At 40.3% G+C, this 25,960-nt stretch overlaps 1 protein-coding gene across 1 annotated transcript in view; it reads left to right on the top strand.

Annotated features, from left to right (window-relative positions):
- Positions 1–25,960, top strand: part of LOC128738828 (PR domain zinc finger protein 1) — a 143,086-nt gene that overhangs the window by 40,934 nt on the left and 76,192 nt on the right. The window contains exon 2 of the mRNA XM_053834243.1: positions 11,724–11,765. The gene's annotated coding sequence lies outside the window, so the exon portion shown is untranslated. The remainder of the gene's footprint in view (positions 1–11,723; positions 11,766–25,960) is intronic.

The raw sequence follows: 25,960 nt of genomic DNA on the forward strand, positions 1-25,960 counted from the left end.
CGGTGCTGCTAGATAGAGTCAGTAGGATTGTTGCACTAACCCTGTAACTGTACTATACTCTAATATCCGGCTGTGAAGTCTGTCGATAAAGAAGGGTTAAGTCTTAGAAAGGACGTTCAATTCCATGGCTTTGCTTTGTATTGTATTGAAAAACACTTATTTCAATGCTTTTTGCTTCTAAAATGGATGTCTTCGAAAATGACATTAATCCACCCAGCTGCTCTTAATTCCGACCAATAAAGCATTTTACGTGACAGAAACCATGGTAACAGATATTGATATTGCGCTTTCCTGGTGTTAGTTCTTGACATAACGCAATGCCCCCCACGGAAAAGCAATATCAATATCACCAATGTTGTCAGTTCGTAAAATGGTCTATTGAGAAACATTCGGCAATTGTCAGAGTACACAGGTTGAGGAAGAGTGAAAAAGTGACTCGAAATGGTAGGATAAGTTAACCTATGGTGGACCCTTTACCTATAATGGACCTCGGGCACAGTTTCGGCGTTTATTTGCTTGTGCTGCGTAATTCCGAAGATATATGACATGAAACAGAAAGTACTAAACATGTTACACAGTTCAGTTTATACAATTTTTGCTGAATTTAATGATTAATGCCTTAAAATCGATATTTTCAACATGTTAGGGTCCATTTTATGGTTAACAATGCGAAATGTCGCCATTAGTGGACCCTCTCCATGCAAAATACACTAGAATTCCTATAATGGACCCGGTCGCTATCCTATTGTAAACCACATGGACTATTAAAGGAAAAAGGACATTCCAATCTGTTTTAAAAATTGTGTTGAATATAGAGATTTACAACATAAATTGATATTTTTTTAGGCTTAACCGAAAGTTACTCGTATTGTAAGTGCCATCGGTTGCGTGTTTAGCGTTACCAGTAATTCGTGGAAGAGAACTGCTCAAGTACTAACTGGTCCACTAGTGGTTAATTCACCCTATAATAAATGACTTTCATTTTGAGTACTCAACATTTTTACTTCATTCACATGGTTTCGAGATTGATCCGTTGTTTTGCATCCAGATATTAAATGATTCAAGTTTTAATATCATTGTTTTTCTTTGATGCTCAAAAATAAATTGACTTTAACGATACCGTATTGATTGTAAATAACTTTGACTGTAAAAACAAACTGACCAAAACCAGAATATGACAAACAGTTCTGTCCTGTTGACGACATGTTTTGTTGAACATTCCTAAAGACTGAATAATATCAAACAATACTGCGTCTTACTAAAGATAAACATGTAGGTATACGTACAGTTCCACCTACCCCACCTGCGAGCATCGTTAAAAAATCACAAAAAATACACAAAACACTAACACGCCCTTCTTCACCCACCCATCCCGAAAAAGAAGGAATATTTTTTCCTCTCGTTGCTGTTGTTGAGTAATCATCCAAGCGAAAATAACTTCGCATCAACTCTACGACGTGCCGATCTGCGAGGTGACCTCGAGGACGTCCATCCCGATTGCGTTGTTCTCGGATGTTCGCGTACGTGTATGTACATATATGTATACCTTCCAACCAGGTATCCTACCTACATAAGAGTGGGCACATACAAGAACGTGGTTGTTTTCAGTTTCGTTCGACACAGCCAGGCGGCGGGCGGGTTCAATGATCCCCGTGTGCAGAACGTTCTATTCTGACCGTCCAGTCCAGCAGCAGAAGAATCCAGTAGGGAGCAAATGCGAAAAAAAACAACAGTACGAGAAAAAAATAACAACACATCGGCAAGGAAAGTCAGGCAAAAACATACCCACTAATGAAAAAAAAAATTGAAAATCTTCATTAACCGGCGAAGCGATTCACTCCATTTAGAGTGAACACTTGCCAGCTGCTGAAAGGCAACATACCTTGAATGAATTTTTTCCACCGGCTTCTCCGATCTTCTGTTTTGGTTCGCTGAGCTTTCTGCAAGCATAACATCGGATAGGTACAACATATGAGCTACACAACACTGCTGCCTTTGCTGCCAACTTGCACAGCTAGAAATGAAACTGTAAACCTATCGTGGAAAGCTTTTCCAGCCGGAGACTACTGCAAAAGCTTTCGGTTTATGCTTCTCACGCAACCCTGATGCCTGTGGCATGATGAGGAACTTTTTCTCGCTTTGCATGTGGTGGTAAAGTTATGCTTTCGGAGGATGCTTTTCGATTGCAAACTGATGGCATTAATGGTTTAAGTGTTTACACAGTAGATGATTTACCGAAATTATGCTTCAGGTTTGGATTGAAGGGTGTTAGCGTTTTTTGTAATTTTGTACATGATTACTGTTTATGGACTTATGACCGAAAATAGTATTTAATGAATTTATGGTCTTCTATTTTCCTGTAAAACTTCAATGAAAAATTTCATAAAATTAATTAACATTAATTGAATGAAATTCATAATTCTTGAACCAAGCCATGTAATTTTTTTTATAAAAATGCAAGTAAATCTCTTAAGCAATTCAGAAAGAACCTAATCTAAGATACAACGAGTCGATTCTAAAAAAAAATATTTTTCAAATTCCTCTGCGTAGCGGATAAATTTCGCCTATGGCATCGCGACCCCCGATTTGTTGAACGTTTCATATCGCAAACAAAGTAATATGGATATGAAATACGGATTTGATATTTCAGTCGAAAATTTGGACTTTAACCGATCACGTTTTGAGCGCCAGATGTTTCGCTAACCTGCAAAGACATCCCCCAAGTAGCACAATTTCAGCACTTTTAGTTGCATAAACTTATTTATGGCCAGAATTGGTCGTATTTATAACAATTGTGTTAGTAGGGCTTGACCTTTCTGATCCGTGTAGATATATCAGGTTTGGTAGCACCATCGGGTATTATACAGCCCTTGATGTATAGCTCTGCTCATCATGGTCTAGTCAAGATATTGAAAGGCTTCCATCGGCTCAACCTGCTGTATCAACCTGCGTTTAGTTGGTGGGATTGTCAGTGTTCATTGCCATAGACTTAATCTTCAGTCAGTGACTGTGAGACCTGCTGCCTCGGAGCTCTTGAAGAGGACAACTAGCTTGCTCTGGCATATCAAATCGGCGATGAGCAAACAAAACAACGCCGTCGCCTAGGTCAAGGTCATTTATCTGTTCCAACCTCGATGAGATGGACTAGCTTATCTGCAACTCCTCTGCGCCTAGGTGCGGCCACACGTTTTCGTGGTTGAGTAGGTCAAACTCCTTCGCGAACACCAGCAGAAAAGTGTCTTGGAATTCGTTGATTTACTCTAATATAATGCAGAGCGTTGTGATATGGTCTATACATGATCGGCCAGCACGGAATCCTGCTTGCTGCCGTCGGAGAGTAACGTCGATCTTCTCCTGGATCCAGTTGAGTTGACGTGCATCGTCTTCGACAGCACACACCCACCGGGTGCGGGGTCTGCCTCGGAGTCTACGGCCTCTTCCTGATTTGCTGCTGCAAATAGTTTTGGCTACTCTTTCGTCGGGTATTCTGGCCACGTACCCAACCCATGGCAGCCTGCCTGTATACATGATACATCACGTGATAGCTATTTTCATAAAAAATGTAGGGGAATGTACCCGGTTATGAAACAGGTCTTGTTTTTTAGTCATAGCTTTTGATCGGATCGTCCAATTTTAAATCTTTTTAAACATTGGATAATTTAAACGTATACCTATCTTTTTGCCAAAGGAAGTATATGATTTTTGTTTAAAACACAAAAGTTATAGCAAAATTTCAAAACATGGTTTTTTTATGGCTAAAAAATAAGGGTCCCCGGTTGTGAAACACTTCTGGAAATCGTTAGAAAAGAACGGAAAATATAGAAATCAAAAATTAAAATCATTTATTCATGGGAAATACTAAAAATACAAAATGATTGATCAATTTCTTCGTTTAATCGTCTAAATCTGAATCGCAAAAAATGCTTGTAAAAAAGCAAGCATACCTATTATTGGGGCAATTGAAATGCACTGGCCTGTTACATGTGTTACAAGGAATTGAGATGTTGCTAAACTTAAACGAATATTGCTGCCATAAAGACTCATAATGCCCCAATTAAAGTAATGCGTGATCAATGAAGTATAAAATAATTGATTTTCTAGGTGTTTCACAACCGGGGAACTCGACTGTTTTAGAACTGGGGCGGTAGCCATATTGCAAAAAAATTATATAATAATTTTTGAGTCAATTATTTCACCTAAAATTTGTCTGTGTGATGAAATAGAGGTCCAAAACTAAGCTTATATGCCTAATGTCCTTTTTTATTTCATTTGGTACACAAAATAATAAATTGCAAAGCATGCGAAAAAACTTTTTTGGGTGTGTTTTCAAACATGTTTCCTACAAAGCATTGTAAATGTTGAACTTTAGCCGATGTTTGCTCAAAAGTTATATTACTATGAGACTAGACGTTGGTAGTAACTTGACAGCACTAGGATAATAAAAACCCGAATTAATCCACCTAGCGGTGTGACCTAGCCTTTCTACTGCCGCAATAATTATTTTTCAATTTCTCAGGAACATCTATGATTAACTTGACTATATTTTTAAATATCCGTTTCTCATTTTTCAAAATCCTTATCCAAAAAGAATATCTGAATTTGAAAAAATAACTGAGTAGAGCATTAGATATGAAAAACGAAAAAGAGAAATTGGACTTTTTCGTAGTTGGCACTCTTTCAGTTAATTATTTTGGGGCACATGGAAAGCTCCATGATAGTAAAGATATATATTTTTGGATAAAACTAAGTGTAAACTTAATTGTTTGAACAATTTTAGGGAAAATTAAAGCAAAATTGTAATTGTGTGGTACATACATATTGTACCGGGCTGTTGAATCTAAACACACTGTCGTTAATTGTAAGCGGTAGGCACCATACAATTGTCATAGCGCTATCGAAACACCATTATTCAGTCTAGATTTGAACCCTTTTAAACATCTTTTTAGATAATTTCATTTCTATAATGAGAAATCATTCGATTTCTTATCAAAATGACTTAAACCGAGCTCTTGTAAAAAAATGGTCTGCAATTCATAGAGAAATATTTGAAAAATTGTTAATTTTATCCCAAACAGATTAAAACAGGTCATCAAGAATGTAAATGGTCCTACAAGGCAATAGTTGAGCGAGAAGGGACATTTGTTTCAACTAATAGTTAACTGTCTGAATACTTTTTTGGCCAATTCAAACTATATGTATATGTGTATACAACTATATGTATGTATATGTAACTATAAAGCTTTTCCCCGAATTTTTCTTGTGCGTCTAAATATGCTTTAGTTAAACATTGTTTTAAAAATATGTGGTTCCATTCTTTGCAAAAATAATGCGCAAAATTACTAAAAGAAAAATTTATGCGCTGCTGTCCGAATACTTTTCTTCCTTTTGCTTTGCTCGTCCGATTGCGAGTAACAGCAAGTACAGAAAATGACAACTGAAATGTTTCTCACTCTTCTTGTATTTCTAGGCAAATTTTAAAATTGCAAATCGCATATACATACATACACGCATGCATGCATACATATAACACATACATTAAATACAATCGACCCTTGATTAATTTATTTCGATTTTATACATTTTAACGGTTATATACGGCGCTTAAGTGTTAAAGTTTGAATAACTTTTGAAGAAATCGTCCGATTTTCAGTAACTTGGTTTCGTTTGTTCGATTTCAACAGTAACTTCCAAATGATAATAAATTGTAGGATGTTTCCCTTCGAATTAATGCTTATATGTAACAAAAAGTAGTTTTAAATACATTTTTTCCACATTTCTTTATGTAACTTTCAAACTACAAACCCATTTGTCATGAAATCTTGAAGTTAAGGTTTTAAAAGACTCCCCTTTCATATGCAATCAATTTTGTTCAAATTGGTTAAGGGACCTATGAGATAATGAAGTCCCATATTTTTCGTATTTTTATACATAACTTTTGAACTAAAAGTCCGATCAGTATGAAATTAAATAGCGAACTATGGGACACGTAGACCTTTCATTTGACACTAAGATCATATTAAAATCGGTCCAGCCATCTCCGAGAAATGTTGGCTCAATTAAAAGCGTCCCACACACACACACACACACGCACACACACACGCACACACACACGCACACACACACGCACACACACACACGCACGCACACACAGAAAATGATCAGTTTTCGAAACTGAGTCGAATGGTATATGACACTCGTCCCGCTAGGCTTTCTTTCGATTTTCGGTTTTTCGAGTGATTCTTATACCTTTATACTATATTTTCATATAGTAGAAAGGCAAAACGTTAAAAACTACGGGTGTTTTAGAACCGGGACCGTTTCACAACAGGGGACAATCCCCTAAATAATTTGCTCATTTTTATTCAATAAACATGAAAACCACTATTTCTCCACTAGCACTTAAGTGGCTTGAAAAAAATAGAAGCAATCGCTTACGCGTATCCGCTTTTGATGATGGTTTGAAAAACACACAATTATGATCACGTTTACTTATTCTAGAAATTAAACAGCTGTGAATACGGTATCACAGATCAATTCTACTTCTTTTTATCACTGAGAAACACAAAAATTCCCCTCTGATTTGAAAATATAAAGCAATTTTCATTCACTAGCTATCTGCAGCATTTTGTTTTTAATTTCAGCTTATGGTGCTCTATTCACACTACTACAAAATTACTACATTACTTCAAAATATTTAATATGCGTGGCAGATGCGCCTGAAACTCTTTTATCCTGTTAACATAGCTAATTTTTTTGAGTGACAACCTCTTGCTTCTGGTGCTGCAAAACTAGTTATCTTCAATGAGCCGCTATGTAGGCAATACCTGCACGTTGTCCGTTATCCGTTGTCACGTTATCCATCTGTTTCTCTTTTGATTTGGTGTTGAACTACAGTAATCCACCGAATAGGACTCTGCGTATTGCTCACCATTTAAAATAAAAGCAATATTTACTAAAATATCGATTTTCTAAAATCTAACACAACTATAGGCGCAGTTGGAACCAACAACTAGGGTAACCAACCTATTTTGGACCCCATCAGCAGCTGTACATAATTTGGACACTTCCGTTTGATTTTGCTGTAAGTGTCCAAATTATGTACAGCTGCCGATGGGGTCCAAAATATGTTGGTTACCCTATAGGCGCTCATTTCTAAAGTTGCGCTACAATATTTTTTCACCTAGCAACCTAGCAATGTATACGGAATAACACAACTAAAGGAACACTTAGCTTAATTAAGGAAACATTAGCGCAACTATTGGTACAATATAATTGAATCGGAAAATTCATTTTTTCTTTATAAAGCTTCTCGTACAACGAATGCAATTGTCTTGCCTTGTGACAAATAACTTGTTTTTGAGAAATTTATATCCCACAAGCATTAATTGAAGCATAAACCTCAATAAACAAGAAAAAAGAAATTACATTGTGCTTAGTTGCGCGACTAATGGAGCGTCTACCCTGCATCGAAAATTTTCAGTTCATTCTGTTAATCACTTTTCGCAGCATGCTTTTACTTCCTTTTCAAAGAAAATCCAAAATTTTTGCGTTAAACTCTTCTCGTTGAAGATGTAAAGATTTAGTATCCGCCGCCTTAGAAATGTCTTAGCTGTGAGTCTAGCTGGTCGCAGTAATGAGTCCACACATGGAAAAAAAGTGATCATACTTATTACAACCTTCGCGAACCTTTGGAATTTTGGCGAAATTGTATTTTTCCTTAGCCGTCAATAGGTAACGCTGTGTATTCGAGAGATGGCCAATTAGTTGGTTTCGAGGTAGGATGCTAGTCCAACAAACCAGTCGTCGTATGTTCGATTCTCGGCTAGGCGGTGCTGCTAGATAGAGTCAGTAGGAACGTTGGCAAGCCCCGTAACAGTTCTGTACTCTAATAGCCGGCTGTGAAGTCTGTCGATAAAGAAGGGTCAAGTCAAGCAGGGTTTGTATATTCGGGAGGCCATGCTTTTCTATATCAATTTTTAATTTTCTTTACTTTACTTATATTAATTTACTTAGATGTAGCTATGACATTGTATATAGTTTTAATGTATATAGTATACAATAAGTTTAATCCATAATAAATGTAGAGGAATGTCGTTAGAATCGGTCCACTGCCCGGGTAGGGTCATCGCAATTTCCCTGTTTCAGTAACCAACGTGTCATCTTACATAGATGACATCTTACATAGAAAACGTCGTGTTTAAAATATGGGTTCTGAATTCAGCAGCTAAAACCATGCACAAAATATTTCCTGGTGCAAGGAACTCGCCTTCAAGCAGGGGTGCGCAACAATGCAATCGTCAAGATAACCATTGAAAATGTGTTAGGGTAAGCGTACGCTTAGTGGAATAAAATGAATTGAATAAAATCCGCCCTTTATGAGATAAAATGGAGTTATGCTTCTAAATAACGTATATATAAAGTGCAGCAGGGTTGTACAGCTTAGCTTGACACAAAAGTTTCTTCTCTTAGAGGTAAAATGAAATTAGTAGAAGTATTCCGCTGGTTTTGTTAAGATATCCTAGTTAAATTTTAATTCTGCAAAGCTGCTAAAATAGCGCTTGGATTTTCTCACTTTCTGATATTATTAATTTATTAATTTAAGAAATTTTAATCTGTCGAACATATTGCGACTTTTGCCCCTATTTAGATTACTCCGATTTACACGATTATCACAGTCGAATCTCGCACACGATTTCACTCAAGGAAAATGAAGTGAAAAAGAAGGACAAGAAGGAAAAAGAAGTCAAACGCATAAGTCTAGTGTCAGATTAACAGTGCAAAATGCTGTATGTTGCATTAAACGATTATCATAGTAGTCTAAATAGTCATAAAAGGGGTAATATAAAGTGAGTACTTAATCTTATGCAAACAAGCCTAACCAGTTTGTATAAATTTTTATTGTAATAATTGACTTGCCTCCATTGGGTTCACGATGCCTCCACTCTAGGGACCTCGGTAGGAACCATACTACCACTATAGGAAAACCAGTGATGGTAGAAAAAATCTTTCCTACAATTTTTTACCGACTGGTAATTCACTTAATGGAACTTTTTCGGCTTCACAGTCGTAGTAAATAAGCAGAAAAAACGGTGTTTTTCTCTTAAATAAAATTCGGATGTTTAATGATTCCTACCGTCAATTTTGGTAAGATTAAGAATCCTAAAATTAAAAAAGAAGAAAACTTAGGTTTCGTATTCTACTAAGACGCTCCAAAAACTTCAGTCAACATTAAGAATGTTTCAATTCGTGTGCATGTTTATTTACCCTGATACCTTTGTGTTTTGACCTAAAATTTGAAATTTTGCTACTAAATACGCCACTGCTGATACGCTTACCCTAAGTGTGTTGTACTTCATAAAAAAACACCGGAGGATATTTCCATCCTGTAAGGCTGAAACGAGTTTAAATATGGTAAGACGAAATGTTACATAAGCGCTTGTCGTCAGAATCGGGGCATTTATGTAGTCATGGTTGAGCAATCATATAAGTTTAAGTGCAGAAGTGCAATGTTCGCTAGACAATGTCAGTTATAGGCAAATGGTGAAATGAAGCAAAATTAGGATGAATATAATCTGTGGGTTGCTGCTGTGCTTTCATTGTAGGTCTATCTTGACATTGCTTCAGCGATAGTACGTCGATCGGTTTGGCAGATCAGTAAATCGATTGATTGGTTGTCAAACGCATGTTAGTCGAATAAAGTTACAACGTTATCACTGATTTTTTATTCAAGATTACTCAGTTGCATTGTTCTACAGTTTAGTGTACTACACTTCTTGGCTACTGTAAGTAAAAATGCAATTAACCAGCTAGTGCTACGTATATAAACTAATACAATAAACCTTTGAGGAATCTTTAATAATTTACTGCTAATAAGTTAATGACATGGAGCAAAAACTCACACCGCCCACAAACTATCTCCATTGTCGTCCTTCAGTCGCACTTCCGAAGGATGATCAATGGGCTGACCATCCTACATTGTTTTATTTACACAAAGTTTTGCCAAAAATCTCTGTTAGTACTGCATTTTGCCTACCTGTCTGTATCAGACCACAACGGTTCGGCCCATAACGGTATCCTGCCTTTGCTTGCTAGCGAGTTCAAATGGTTCGGTTCATAACGTTTATACCATAACCATTCCGTTGTTGGTTCCTAGAAAGCCGACACCAAGGAAAAACCTGCCGCAGCAGGTTGTCTTTGTTTACATCTGAATGAAACCTAGCTCTTTACGAGCACCAATCCTCTTTTGTCTTGTTGTTGGTTCTTACCGTCGTCGGTCGTTCTTACCTTTTCGAAGCACGTTCTGCATCTATTTTGGACGTCCGTTTTGTTCCTCGGACGCTGCGAACCGTACAATGAAGTCGACTCGAAGATATTGCATTACATGTTGTTCGCTTTCGGGTTGCCTGCCTTAACTAAAATCCGCTTCGTCAAATGGTAAGTCACGTATTGGAAGAAGTTTTACGAATGAAAGAAAGTGACTGTTTACTGTTGATAGATAGTTTTCTTAAATTACAGAAACAATAATGCCTCTCCGAGCGAGAGAGAGACGGGTAACAAAAACTTTGAAGAAAACCGGTTTGTATAGTTTTATACATTTTTGTAATTTCTACTCTTTGGTAATGGTAATTCTTCGACAAAAAACACATAAATTACACGAAATATGTATGTACATAAGGTAAGAAACCGATTAATCAGGGGTCGTCTATTTCAATCAAGAGAGAAGCTTAAAATGCAGTACACGCGGTTTTTCACCCGAATTTTGGAGTTAATGCGGTTTTTTACGCGATTTTTGGAATTTACGCGGATGTGCTCAATTGGTCTATTTTTAATCCACAAATTTTTTTTACACGAATTTCTGGTTTTTACGCGAATTTTGGAATTTACGCGGTTTCTTTACGCGAATTTCGGAATACGCGGAACGTCTCCTTCACGTAAAAAGTGACTCGAGTGTATTTGGTTCAAATTTTCTGAATCTATCAGAATATTGATTGTGTTTTCGTCAAGAAATATGATGAATTAAAAATTGTTGTCAGAAAACTTACATTTATTCAGCTGCTGAATAGAATCGCCTCTTCGCTACGTTGAGCTTTAATTACTGAATTTCAAAAAGTCGAGCACTCATTTTTCACATACCATATTGTAGTAGACATGTGAGCGCTTGCGTCCTTTGAAGTCATGGTCGCAAGTTTATAACTGTGATAATTTGGGACAAGTTTTCAATACATCAGTAAAATTCCGGACTGCTTAAGAAAGCACCATGGTAACCAAAATGCATTTTAGCTGATTAAAATTGGTTCCAGTGCTTCACTTTTAAAGTGATAAAAATGAAACAAATCAAAACTATACCTTAATAATAATGACATTCAGTGGTATCAACTGTAAGAACTAAAGTTAACCCACTCTGTCAACCCATCGCCTATAATAAGGCAAAACAGTCAATGATCTGCTTAGACTGCTTAAAATAGGTTCCCTACTTTACTTTATTGATTTTGATCGTACTCTCAATCAAAAAACGAAATGAAATTTTGTTTAGACGATCTAAAATCTAATTAGGATTTGCAGACCAGAAACTAACAAATATGAATAATAAGATGAAGGCTAGGAAAACGATCAGGCATAGGAGACCACTTGGATTTACAAGTTTTTCAGAACGTTTCTGCTTTCACACAGCAGATTTAACCAGCCTTTTCGTTTCTAATTTTACATTTTCTTTTATTTTCCAGACACCCAAAACCATCACCTATGGGCCACAAGTGAAGAAAAAGGTAGGTCTCGCTCGATGTTCAACCCACAGCGGACTATAATTTGCCATCCACCTTCCGGAAAAGCCCTGTCAATAACCTGCCCCAACATCAGCATGATTAATCGATGAGGCGGTGTAGCGGTGGTAACAAGCCACTCACTGGCGCTGGCCGGCCGTCGTCGTGTCATTTGCAAAGCCCATCACGCAATAAGCCAAATAGGTTCAATTTCAAATTTCCACCTCGTTCGGTGCCACCTGCACGACCACGCCGGGGTGGCAGTCGGCCACAGTTTTACTGTGTGTAGAGTTCAAGTCGATGACCTCTTCCGGTACATAACCTATCGCAACAAAAACAAAAAGAACGGCACGTAACCCACCTACCGGCATGCCGCCTGGAATAAAGTCGCCGACCTATTCCGTAGAGCGCATCGGCACTAGAACGTTGCACTTTTGCCCTGAACTTACACGTCGCTCTGCTTCTACTTTGCCTATGATCGAAAGCCTAACGGGTTTAAATTCAAAATCAAAGGCCTCTTTTTATTTACCCTATGTAAACAAAAGTTACTCAAACGACCGACGACAGACCGCGTCCGACAGAGTGCAAGCCGGCTTTTTACTACAAAGTTAGCGTTACTGTCGGATGTCAACAACCTTTAAATTTCAAAAAAAAATCGAAAAGAATAATAGCAGCCGCAACGCAATAGGCGCGACACAGAAGGAGAATGTGTGCGTCCCGAAAGTGTCAATGGAACCAACCGACCGACCGAGTGAAAACCAAACACATGCGGGGAGCATCGTCGCGGGATGGGACAGTGCGGCGAGGGCACTTTTGTATGAAAATGAAAACACTCGATGTTTTCGCACGAAGCACCATTCGTGTAGGTTCTAGCCTGCCGCGTCACTTTTCAGCCTGCGGGGCAGGCAAACAAGCAAGCAAGCAGGCAGCCAGTGAAACCATCAGGGCTGCTAGAAATTTGCAAAAAATCTTTTATGGGTTTTTATTCTAACGGGTTGACAGATCACAGGATTTTAAACGATTTTACCTACGAGTAGAGTTCACGGATTGCTGAATGAAAAGGCATTATTTTACAATTACCGTTTAAATTAAGCCAAAGGGTTCCAGATTTTCATTGAATTTTTAGTCGGACTTATAACTTTTTCTTTTTTTTGCCTACTTATACCTACTTATAAATGAAAACAACATTTGAAAATTTTGAAATCTTCTATTTTCCTAAAAAAACATTTATGGAACTCTTGAACCTACCAACATAGCACAAAAATTTCGGCATAAGCAATAAATTTCCCCAATAGTTATCTCGTCCAGTGTCCTCCAGTCACCGGATCATTGCCGCAACCCTCTACGCGATTCGAATGGACTCGAAAGTGTTACCGAATCACGCACGTAGCACATCACCCAGCTAGCATTTGTATATGTATAAAAAAGATAAAAATTAGCATTACGTACAGATATACATGCTAATAAATCGTATTTGATGCGCAAAATTGGCATATCCGTACTATTTTGGAGGCGATTACGTGATTACGAATAATTTTGAGCGTTACGACTGTATAAGTATTTATATACGATAATATCCGATTAAGCGCGAGTCGCTCCGTAGTACGTCAGTTATTATCATTATATACGATAGAAAATCAACTTGGTCCCACTTTATCCAGCTTTAGTTACGATTTCGAATTTGTTAGGAGATATTTACGATAATTTTCGTACATTGATATACGAGTTGGTGCTAGCTGGGCACTCGCTCCAGGGTAGCTTGGCTGCGTCAGTTTGTCTGAAAAAACCATTCACTGCCATAGCTGTTCACGCTCGACTGTATCGTATGCTGCCCTGAAATCCACGAAAATATTTCCAATATTTCTGATTTGTCGGAGAGTAAAAAATTGATCCGTAGCAGTACGGGCCTCCATAATGCCCGCCTAGTACTGCCAGGCCGGCGCTTTCCTTAAGCAAAACAAGCAGCTGCTTGGAGCGCCACTTCGAGGGGGCGCCATTTTACATTTTAAAAAACTGTAGCATTACATAAATAATGTAAAATTTGTAATGTAAAACTTTCTTCCTTCTCCTTTACCACCAAAGCCGGGATGGCAAGTGGTGTATCTAGAGCAGGGAATTAAAAATCACGAACGCACAAGAGACAAAGATATTGTCCCTACTTCAAAATATTGCGACAATGTATGACGAAAGTTTGTCACTACTGCATGGAAGTTAAGACAAATACAAGTTATCGTAGCTGTTTATCGTGGATACAGATGTTTCATGGCAACGATGTTGTTGCCTGCGAAAAAGACAAACTGCTGTATGCAACACGTATTGTACGCAACAAAAGCAATCCTAATCATGTCACACTGTGTCGGCAGCGGCAGTGTTTGGTAATGACCGAGGTAACGTTGGTAACTTTTGTACGCCAGACTTTGGATCAAAGCAAAGCAAAGACATATTTTATTGTATACCTGCATCACCAACAACAAGCGTTTGTGAGAGCGAGTGTGTATCAAAATATATTCTTACCGAAAGTTATCATTCTCACTGGTGTTATGGGACATTCCTTTGTCCTAATATTTTTTAATCGTGATACATTTGGTTGCTATGTATGCTTGTTTTATAGGCAGAGAATAACTGGTTTATCGCTCTTCGTTTTTGTCGGTTATTTCTGCGTATGAACAATGATATTTTGATACCCTGATCTAGAGTTACTCTCCGCTGTATTGGGTTCTGGGCTTCCTTTCTTCCTTAATCAGCTCCAGGCCGTGGTTTCCTCTGCTGTACGACGAAGTCGTCTCCATTCCACTCGGTCCATGGCCGCAATTCGCCAGCCACGTAGGGTCCGCAGGTCGCCTTCCACTTGATCGATCTAACTTGCTCGCTGCGCGCCCCGCCGTCTCGTTCCAGTCGGATCGTTATTGAGAACTTTTTTAACCGGGCTGTCGTCCGACATCCTCACGACATGCCCAGCCCATCGCAGGCGACTGATTTTTGCGGTGAGTGAGTTCCCTAAGCAGCTGATGCAATTCATGGTTCATTCGCCTCCTCCACGTTCCGTCTTCCATCTGCACTCCGCCGTAGATGGTGCGCAACACCTTCCGTTCGAAAACACTAAGGGCGCGTTGGTCCTCCACGAGCATAGTCCATGTCTCATGGCCGTAAAGGACTACCGGTCTAATCAGCGTCTTGTAGATTGTTAACTTCGTGCGGTTGCGAATTTTGTTCGATCGCAGCGTCCTACGGAGTCCAAAGTAGGCACGATTTCCTGCCATAATGCGTCTTTGTATTTCTCTGCTGGTGTCGTTGTCTTCGGTAACCAGTGAGCCCAGATACACGAACTCTTCTATCACCTCGATTTCATCACCGTCTAAATGAATCCGGAGAGGGAGGTCAGCATTCACTTCTTTAGAACCTCTTCCTTTCATGTATTTTGTTTACGATACATTAATGACAAGTCCAATCCGTTTGGCTTCAGCTTTCAGTCCGATGTACGTTTCCGCCATCCTCTTAAAGGTACGTGTAATGATGTCAACGTCGTCAGCGAAACCAAGAAGCTGGACGGACTTCGTGAATATCGTGCCACTCGTGTCTATACCCGCTCTTCTTATCACACCCTCCAAAGCGATGTTGAACAACAAACATGAAAGCCCATCACCTTGCCGTAACCCGCTTCGAGATCCTAAGGGACTCGAGACTGCCCCTGATACTCGAACAACACACATTACTCGATCCATCGTCGCCTTGACCAATCGCGTTAGTTTATCCGGAAATCCGTAGTAGTGCATAATCTGCCATAGCTGATCTCGATCGATCGTGTCGTACGCCGATTTGAAGTCGATGAATAAATGATGCGTGGGCACGTTGTATTCGCGACATTTCTGCAACACTTGCCGAAGCGCGAAAATCTGGTCCGTGGTGGTACGGGCACCCATGAATTCCGCTTGATATTGCCCCACGATATTCGATATCCTGAGCCATTTCATCCCAAATCTTTTTCAAACGTTGCTTGAGAGTATCCAAAGTCAATCCTTTGGTTCTCTCTAGTTTGCCTAGCCCCATGTATAAAAGTCGAGAGGTTTCAAATCGGGCGAAAACGCAGGCCACTCTTTCGAAGAAATGAAATCTGGCACATTGTCCTCACGCCAAGTCTGTGTAGCTTTCGGCTGGTGAGACGGTGCAGAATCATGTTGGAAGCAGTAAGGTGAATTCTTGTGCTTTTTGACTGTTGCAGGAACATTTTTTCGACCGAAAATAGAATTTCACAACCACCGTACCATTTGAGCAGCTTCCGATATCTTTCGACTCTCGTAACCTTCTGCTTTTCAATCAAACCGTGCACTCATTGGATACAGAAAATGGTATCAATCAAAGAACTTCTTCCAAAATATTCTTTATGGTTGACTACAAAATTCCTAGTTCCTTGGCTATCCTGCGTTCAGACTGATCTGGTTTTCGTAGAATTAGCACTGTTACTCGTTTGATGGCATCCGTCCATCAAACCACGAATCTTACATTAATGTATGAAAATGATCCTAAATATCTCTAAACAAAATCGAAATCATACACAAAGCCTATTTAAACGCACCCTAGTTTATATTCGATCGTACAAAATGATGAGAACTGATTTACATACGATTTTCATCACAGAATTGTATAGCACTATGGAACTAATCATGTAGAATCGGATCTCATCGTATACAATTACCTATGAATGCGAATTGTTTACAAATAATCTATAGTACGCATATCACCTTCAAAATAGTACGCATATGCTGGTTTCGTGCATCGAATGCGAGTTTTGAAGGGATATATCGGTACATATATCTGATTTGTTACTTTGATATACGTACGAAAATGTTTGCTGGGCGGTGTTGATACAGTGCGTTTACGAATTACGGTTGAATTTTTTGTTTATTCCGAGTGGCTTCAGTTTCTTTAAAATATCACATGGCACTAGCACATAACCTTTCAAAGCAGACTCGTTTACTAGCTTTTATCCCACTCTTAAGCAATGCGCGTGCAGCAACAACTGCTACTCGACATTCAGCCCTACCTTCGTCCGAACGAGCTCTTTGCCTAATTCTCCTCGCACGAAAGCACACTCCGCGGAGTTCCGCAATTTCAGCTGTCCACCAGTAAGCCGGTGACCTCCCATACCTAGGTCGGCTTTTCCTAGACATGGCAGCGTCACACACTCGCGTCAGTACCTCAATCAAATGGTCAGCATTCGGATCGGGCATACGGCGATCGCTTCCACAAATACTTCGGGATCAAAGTATGATGTCTTCTATCCACGGGTGGTTGGAGTGTCGGCTCTACTCGCCGCCTGTCGCCTCGTTATCTGACCGACACCATAGCGGACCGCCTGATGGACACTGTGGGTGCAGACATTATCTATCCTCCAGTCTCCTATCAGACCAGGACTGCCGAAAGTCACGTCGATGATAGACTCCACACCATTCTCACTGAAGGTACTTGTGGTGCCGACGTTGGCCAGATCTACGTTAAGCTTTGCCAGAGCCTCAAGCAGAATCCGACCCCTATGATTCGTGCGACGACTTCCCCACTCTACGCCCAAGCCTTAAAGTCGCCCGCCACAACCACCGGCCTTAAACCAGTCAGCATAACTGTTACTCGGTCTACCATCCACGTAAATTGCTCGATAGACCAACTCGGCGGAGCATAATAGCTGCAGTAGAACACTCCACCCACTTTGGCAACCGCAAATCCCTCGTCTGCAGTTGACACAACCGAGTCCGAAATTATGGCAATGTCCATTGCTGACTCAGAAACTGCTTGGTGTAACTGCTGCTGAGCCGTGCTGCAGTGGTTCAGGTTGAGTTGTGTCACTTGCGCTATGAACGTGGCTTAGTTGCCGGCACACCGGCCTCCCGTTACGTGCTTTGCATCCCGTTTACCGGTACAGATCAGGTACTTGGGAGGCTGCGCGTAGTATATCGCTTTATGGCCAGCACTGCCACATCTCCTACACAATTGGCTCCTATCTGGCTCCTTGCAGTTCCAGGCTTTATGTCCGTGCTCGAAGCACCGAAAGCAAGCTTCCGACTGCTTGAGCACACTCAGGGGGTATACCGACCACCCCACTTTTAGCCTAGCAGCTTTCAGGGCTTTGTTTCCGTCCGCCAGCGGAAGTCCTATGGTGGCTACCTGGATCCCGGCCGGACCCTTGCGTAGGCGAACCGCCTCGGTTGCCACCACCACTCTACTTTGCTCTTTGAGAGCTTTTACGACCTCGCGCACTTCAGTGATCTCATCCAGGTTCTTAAGCTGGAGAGTCACTTCTGGTGTGAGAGCACGTACCTGCACTCCGTCCCCGAGCAGTCCTTCCGCTATGGACTTGTATGCGGAACTCTTCTTGGTGGCGTCCTTCTTTAACTCGAGGTTCATATCGCCCGTGCGTGAGCGGCGGATGCTCCGCACGTCCGCGTCCAGATCCCTGAGTAGGTCGTCTCCACTTATGGCTTTCAGAACCTCCGAGTATTTCGACCCGTTGGTTTTCAGGATAAGAGCGTCGCCCTTCTTCGCTCGCTTCCGTGCCGGTTTAGGTGGAGCTGTTTTTTTAGTGGAGCCTCCTCTGCCTTTCCTCTTGGCTTTAACCACGGTCCACGGACCACCCGTCTTGGATCTTCCCGCTGGTTCATCGGTTAGCTCTACCAATCCGCTTGCCTGAGGGCTTTTACCGATCAGACGTGAGGGCAAAATGAACATGTCATAAAAAACTAAAGTTAACGTGCAGTTTGGATAAATTAAACATTATTTTGCATTATCATTGTTCTACATAAGCCGTAGACCTTCAACAGGGCTGTTGGAATTAAAATGGCACTCAACAAAGTTAACATAATGTATCTTCGTCACGTTCATACAATGCTTGACTTTTAACTCGCATGATTTTCCAGCACTCGGTTATTTTCCGTCATTTTTCGAGAGACTCGATCATTTTGATTGCTTGAATTGTAATTATTTCGTGGCTGCTGATAAATGGAAAATAAAATATCATTATACACATTGTTCATTTTGCCCGCATTGTGAGGTGTTCATTTTACCCCCAAAACACCAATTATTTTCAATTGTTTATTATAAACAAAATGTTGATAAAAATATTTGGAATTTTCGATAGATCCGCATGATAGTGATAAGCAAACAACACTAAATGATACCAATAGTCGAAATTTAATTTGTTTCACCAAAATAGCTTATTTACTAATAGTGGAAATTACCATAGACGTCAGATTTCAGCAAGTATTTTTTACTTGTTCAATTTTTTTCACATTGGATAGCTTATGATCACCACATATTGTCTCAAACAGCTTGAAATACTTCTAGGAGAAGATACCTATTGATCTGGAACAGATTTTATTCGGTTTACTGGGAATTTGGCTGCCTGTTCATTTTACACAAATTAAAAAAAAAACATCTCAGTAATAGTTAGCTACACATAGTAATTAACTTATTTTATATTTAGACGTACACTCAAGCCTTTTTTACACGGTTTGTTTTTTTAGATTACTCAAGAACGGTGCAACAATTTATAAGCTATGTAATGAATGTCGGGCCTCTCCCAAATGTATTGAGAAATTAATAAATGGCCCTTAAGTTGCTCCGTTCTTAATAATCGACAAAACAAACCGTGTAAAAAAAGTACTTGAGTGTATGCCCTCTATACATGAACATGATCTGATTGTAATATAGCCCGGGTGTTTACTGTAATCTGCACTGTATTTCTTTTTGCTGAAATCGCTTGTGATTTCCTTCAAAGCTCGTTTTGCTTTACCCACTCTTTCCTCACTGCTAGTTCTATCACCATATTATAGCTGTCGCTGGCAAGGACTCATTGCGTTCCTCTGACCATCGAATGGCATGATTCTATTAAGATTCGAATCTACGATTACTTGCTTGTCAAAACAGACTGGGTAATCTTGAGGCTACGGAGTCCTCCTCCTGTGATTATTACTGTGATTTATCCTTTTGATAAACTACTCCCACTCTAATAAAACTTTCAATAAATCAAACTATTTATTTGCATTCTAAGTCCCGAACAACTTCCATTCAAACCCCAAACAATGGCATCACTGTCACCGTGCTCGTGGTTGGCAATCTTCACCAGCAGCACCAGGAGGGGGTTCATCGACCTGTATCGGCTTGTTGCGGCAGCCAGCCACTCTAACGACCCGAACCGCGTCACAATGGATGCAACTCTGAAACCGGTAGGAAAGGACGTCGTCGTCGCTGTTGTTTATAAACGCGCGAACAAGGGAAACCCTCTCCCCAAAACCGATACTGGCAACCCCATGTCCTCTCCAGCCGACGACGAGCAGTGCCACCATCAAAGCAGTAGTCAGGCTAGACTATAGCCAGGCAGCTGGTGTCATTTCATTTTCAATTAACGGGGAGTGAAAACTGTCCATCGTATGTGTGTGTGTGCGCTGTGATGCCAAGGAAGGCCCAAGCAGGACAGACAGGAAACGGGAAGAAATAAAAACAATAATAAATCCAGTCCGGGGAGCCGACCAGACTCCTGCGCTTTATTTGTGGAGAGTTCAATTACCTTTTAACCCACAAGAACAAGGACTCGCTCTAACTTCCGTTCGGCTGTTGGGGCAGTCGACGAGGATGGTTCAGAACGTAAACAAACGACACATACATAGACGAGTCGTGTGCGACTTTACTGTTTTCTCTTCCTGTTTTCCCGGTGCTGGTCATGCCTTTCGGCATTCACAGCCACAGACTGCGCCCAATAGATTTGTGGATGGAGTTTAGCCGACAGCCATTCGATTCTCTCAACCAACTGCTGGCATTTATTCAATAACAATTAACATGCAACATCCGACTGAAGAATTCATTTTTAATTAAATTTTAGATTTCATTTCAATGAAGATTCTTGGGGGTAATTCAAAAGGGTACAGGCTGATACGGGAATATTTTTCCAATTCTGTAAGGTCAGGAAACTTTCGCGTTCGACGGAAAAGTGACTGACCCATTCCACACGTGGTGCAACTGCTGCTGCTGCAGCTTCTGCTGCATTCACGTGACCCATAGTGCTGACTAGGTGGCCGTAGCATTGTGTGCTTAGCCGTCTCGGCGCCCGCAGGTATGGAACGAGTGGTAACCAGACAGTTTGTCGCTGATGCGCTAGTCGTTGTGTAGGGTACCGACATATATAAAGTGCAAGGAGTGAGCCATGGAGCGGAAAATGGCGTGAAGTAAGGTTCCAAAAACAACAGAATCTCATCTTCCCATGCCACACGAAACGACCCGTTTGGCCTAAGTAGCAGTTGACGGTAGGCAGTTGGGGTATGATGGGCTTAAAAGGATAGCCGAAAGTTCACCAACATGGAAAGTATTGGGTAAGGCTTTCGGTACAGTGTAAATCGAAACCGAGCATATTTAGCGGATATTTGGAATCAATATTTTGGGCAGAACAGTATTGGTCGGTATTTTGCAATCCCGAAATTCTAGCTTCGAAAGATGAATTAATAAACATCTGATATTTTCAACTTATACCTATACATGTTAAGATGTTTATCAGGTTTAAATTTAATATAGTTTTCTATGGACAACACAATATAAATTAAATGTATTATTCGTATAATTAGATACAGATAATTTATCTACAGAAACTTTTTTTATACCAACGTAAGAACCGATAACTCAATATTTAGTGAGAGGGTCACAACACTAATAGTTCTTACAAAACAACGTTTATGTTCACTGTGGAATGGGAATTCTCAGAATTTTGGCGTGGTAGTAAGGGTAATACTGAAAATAAAATTGGAAACACTTCTATATGGGTCACTTTCGTGGATTTTTTCTGTGAAAATAAAAACTGTAATGTATTCAGCGGACGTTTCGACTTACTTTCCTTCAGTTACTGACTACGCATTAAACAAATATTGTCACTGCGTCGTCCTCTATAACTCTAGTGAGGATAGATGTTATCTGGTCGTGAAAAAACGGATCTAACTCGGAACCATGATAATGAAATAAAAATGATAAGTACTCAAAATGGAGGTCATTTATTGCACTTTAAAGGATAAAAAGTGAAAAAATACTTTTCAACACTGAAAAAAGTGTTGTCAAAGCATTCCAGATCTAACCACTGGAAGCGCTGCAGTAAAATAAACAATGCGTCCAGTTATTAAATGACTCAAGCATTGCTTAAAAGATTGTAAATCATATGCTTATTATAGAAAAAGGAAAATCCATTATTTAGCACTTTTACTGCCTTATATTGATAACCTGCCCTGTCTTTTGAACCAAAATGCCCCAACACATAACTTTAATTCCATGATCCAAAAAAAAATTCACCAAAATTCACTATTTTTCGATCTTTCAAAAAAGGCCCCTCAACAGTAGATCCCCAATTATCTGTGTTGTAAATTCTTGCCAGGACAAATTATAGGAGTGGTATTGGTTTATTTGTTGATTGTAATGGGGCATATTGTGCAGGGCAAATTATAGCAACTAACCGCACCCTATGATGTAGAATAAAAATTGGTAATTAGAAGCTTGCTAGTAGCTAGTGACCTGGCCAGTTAGCTTCGGGGTAGATTGCTGGCTTAACAAGCAAGTCGTCATATGTTCGAATCTCAGCTAGGAGGTGCTGCTTTAGAGTCAGTGGGATCGTAGCACTAGCCCCGTAATTGTCCTGTACTTTAATAGCCGACTGCGAAGCCTGTCGTTAAAGAAGGGTTAAGTTCTCAACAGGACGTTTATACCCATGGCTTTGCTTTGCTAAGCTAGTAACCGTGAAGGTGGATAGATCAACATCCTATTCTTCTGCAGCATACTACCCTGACGATTCGTGCTGTATCGTGAGCTTGAAACTAGTCTCATCAGTCGCAAGTCGATTTCAACCTGATAGAGCCATCTAGCACGGTTGTTGTTCGACATTTTTGCGCGGTTGTTGTCCGACATTCTCACAACATGCCCCGCCCATTGTACCCTTCCAGCTTTAACAACTTTCTGGAGACTCGGTTCGCCCACGAAGCACTACGCAAGCTCGTGATTCATCCTTCTCCTCCATACACCGTTGTCACATACACCGCCAAAGATGGTCCTAAGCACACCCTGTCGAGCATTGTCCACGTTTCGTGCCCGTAGAGGACTACTGGTCTTATTAGCGTTTTGTATATGATACATTTCGTAAGGAGGTGAAGCTTAACAGACCTTAGAGTCTTGGGGAGTTCGTAGTAAGCACGATTTCCGGCAAGACTATGTCTGCGTATTTCTCTGCTTCGGTTGTTATCCGACGTTACCAACGACCCGAGGTGTACAAATTCTTCCACCACCTCGAACTCGTTCTCGTCGACTGCCACACTATTGCCTATGGGAGCTCGATCGCGCTCGGTTCCTCCTGCTAAGAGATACTTAGTTTTAGACGTATTCACCTCTAATCCAACCTTCTCGTTTCAGCCTGGTATACTGTTCAGTAACCACCTGGAACGTTCTTCCGACAATGTTCACGTTGTTAGCGAAATAGATAAATTGGCTAGATTTATTAAAGATCGTGCCCCGCATGTTGAAAAACGCTCGTTTTATAACACCTTTTAGCGCGATGTTGAATAGGAGACAGGAAATATCATCACCTTGTCGAATTCCCCTGCGTGTTTCAAACGGGCTTGATAACGCGCCCAAATTCCTAACACAGCACCGAAAATCATCCATCGTGGCCTTAATAAGTCTTGCTAGCTTCGCAGGAAAGCCGTTTTTGTCCATAATTTTCCATTACTCTTCACGGTCGATAGTATCGTAGGCGGTCTTGAAATCTATGAAAAGGTGGTGCGCAGGGACTTTTTTTTTAGATGTTTTCAGCCTGTGGCTGGTTGGGACTTGATATTCGCGACACTTTTGGAGGATACGTAGTAGCACAAAGATTTGCTCCGTTGTCGATCGTCCGTCCACAAAACCGACTTGATAACTTCCCACGAATCTACTTGCTAGTGGCAATAGACGGCGATAAATGAGAAAGCACTTTATAGGCGGTGTTGAGAATGGTGATCGCTCGGTAGTTTTCTATTCCAACTTGTCGCCTTTCTAGCATATGCCCAATAAATTACTCCCTCATTCCACTCCTCCGGTAGCTGTTCGGTTTCCCAGATCCTGACTATCAGCCGGTGCAGACAGGAAGCCAACCTATCCGGGCCCATCCTCCTAAGCCCCGCTGCGATGTCATCTTTGCCAGCTGCCGTGTTGTTCTTGAGCTGCTTGATGGCTTTGATCACTTCAGCTATTGCGGGGGTCGGCACAACACCATAATCCGCCGTACTGATGTAGTCATTCTCCCTGCTGTCTTTGTATTCCATCTCCACGCCATTCAGGTGCTCGTTGTAGTGCTTCTTCTACCTTTCGATCACCTCATCCGACAAGATCCCTCCGTCTTTATCTTGACATGTCTCAGCTCGCGACACAGAGCCTTTGCGGGGTAGGTTCAGTTTCTTGTAGAATTTGCTCATTTTCTGAGAACGATGCAGTTGTTTCATATTCTTGCACTCCATTTCTTTCTGGCGACGCTTTTTATCCCGGAGCAAGTTTGCTGTCTTCGTTTTTATTTCTACAGTTCCACGTTTTGACGGGTCCCCTGCTGCGGCATCGACGCCCGCGCTGCATTCTTCTCATCTAACATTCTCTGGCATTCGTCGTCGAACCAATCGTTACATTAACTCCTTCCACCGAACTCAATGGCACTTTCCCCTGCGCTGTTGATAGCTGCTTTAACGCTATCCCAGCAGTCCTCGAGAGGGGCTTCGTTTAGCTCTTCCTTAACATATAACTATATTCGTATCTGATAAAACATTCCTACCATTTAAAAATATTCAAACAAACCTTATTTTCTACCGCAAAAAGTTGTTATTACAAATGGTTCGCATTCGGTACGAGGTACATTCGTAGCGCATTTTGCACCAGAACGCATTTGATGCACGGTTATTGCCTGGCATTGTTATCGGGTTGCGAAGGTTGTATAGAAGAGACAATCCCAAGCAACAATGTGAGTTTTATTATACTCTGATGGCGGTTTTCATGAATAATTTTAGTCCTAAATACTATTATAAGAATGTAACAAAACCCAAATTGTTACTTGGGAATTGCAGCAAAGCTACCAAAACGGTTTGACTCAACTATTTTTGATTATAATGAAATTTCCCTGATGTGTTCGATACCACTCGAGAATTCGTTTTCCAGTGTTGCGGCAGAAAGCCACACTGCACAGTGGTCCAAACAGCGAAATACGTGATCGTTTGATGTAGCGCCGAAACGTGAAGTTTTTCGCATATAGTTTCTTTAGGAACATTTCTTGGTATAATAAGCCCCTTCTTGTGAGAGAAATCTTTGGGTGATTAATTCCCTTAAAAGTGAGATACGAAATTTATTTTCTCGTACATTCGAGATACAGGTTTAGTACTTTCAGCAAAGTTGTAGTAAATATCAATACAAATAACTTTTTCAAAGACACCATACTTGTATCTTTTCATGGAAATTGTCTATGAAGCGTTATTCGTGGACAAAACCTTCAAAACAGTTTTTAAACCCTGGCTTATTCTGGTCAACTTTTATGTGTTCATAGTGTTCTAGAAAGTTGTTTATCTTGCTAAAATCAACGTTTTTGTAGAACATTATAATATGCTATTTTCTGTAGTTTCGGAGATTTCGAGCATTTTTGATGAAAAATAGTACTAATTTGAGCCTCAATATTTCCCAAGGTGGCAAATGGTGGCAGACCAAACAACTCCTACTTAAAAGTACAACAAAAATCAGAGGGGTTGTGTACAAGACACGACCGCATATATAGGTGACGCAGGACTACGTAAGTCTCTTTGTAGTGATAGTGGCATGTATTCATGCTTGTAATCATTCGATTCTTCATGTATACATGCTATATGAAACATATATACATGCGTTGTATGTAACATTTATCAAAGTAGTAACATTGCATACGTTCAATTCTCAAAAGATTGTGCATTTGAAAACAATTTAACAAAATCAAGAACACAAACTATTGCTTTCCTGCTACCTTACTGAAATTAAAGATTGTTTTTATTATCCATGGTTTCCCACGTTGAAGGGATTTTACCAATTCAATCCTATTTTATCAACAGCACATCTTTCCACTACACTTCTAATGAAACGGCATGCGACATGCGTATTCATACAGAGTCGTATTGTAACCGAATACTACAGGTGTAGCACATTTTTCC

This window comes from Sabethes cyaneus, chromosome 2 (assembly GCF_943734655.1).
Source record: "Sabethes cyaneus chromosome 2, idSabCyanKW18_F2, whole genome shotgun sequence".
NCBI classification, from domain to species: Eukaryota; Metazoa; Arthropoda; class Insecta; order Diptera; family Culicidae; genus Sabethes; species Sabethes cyaneus.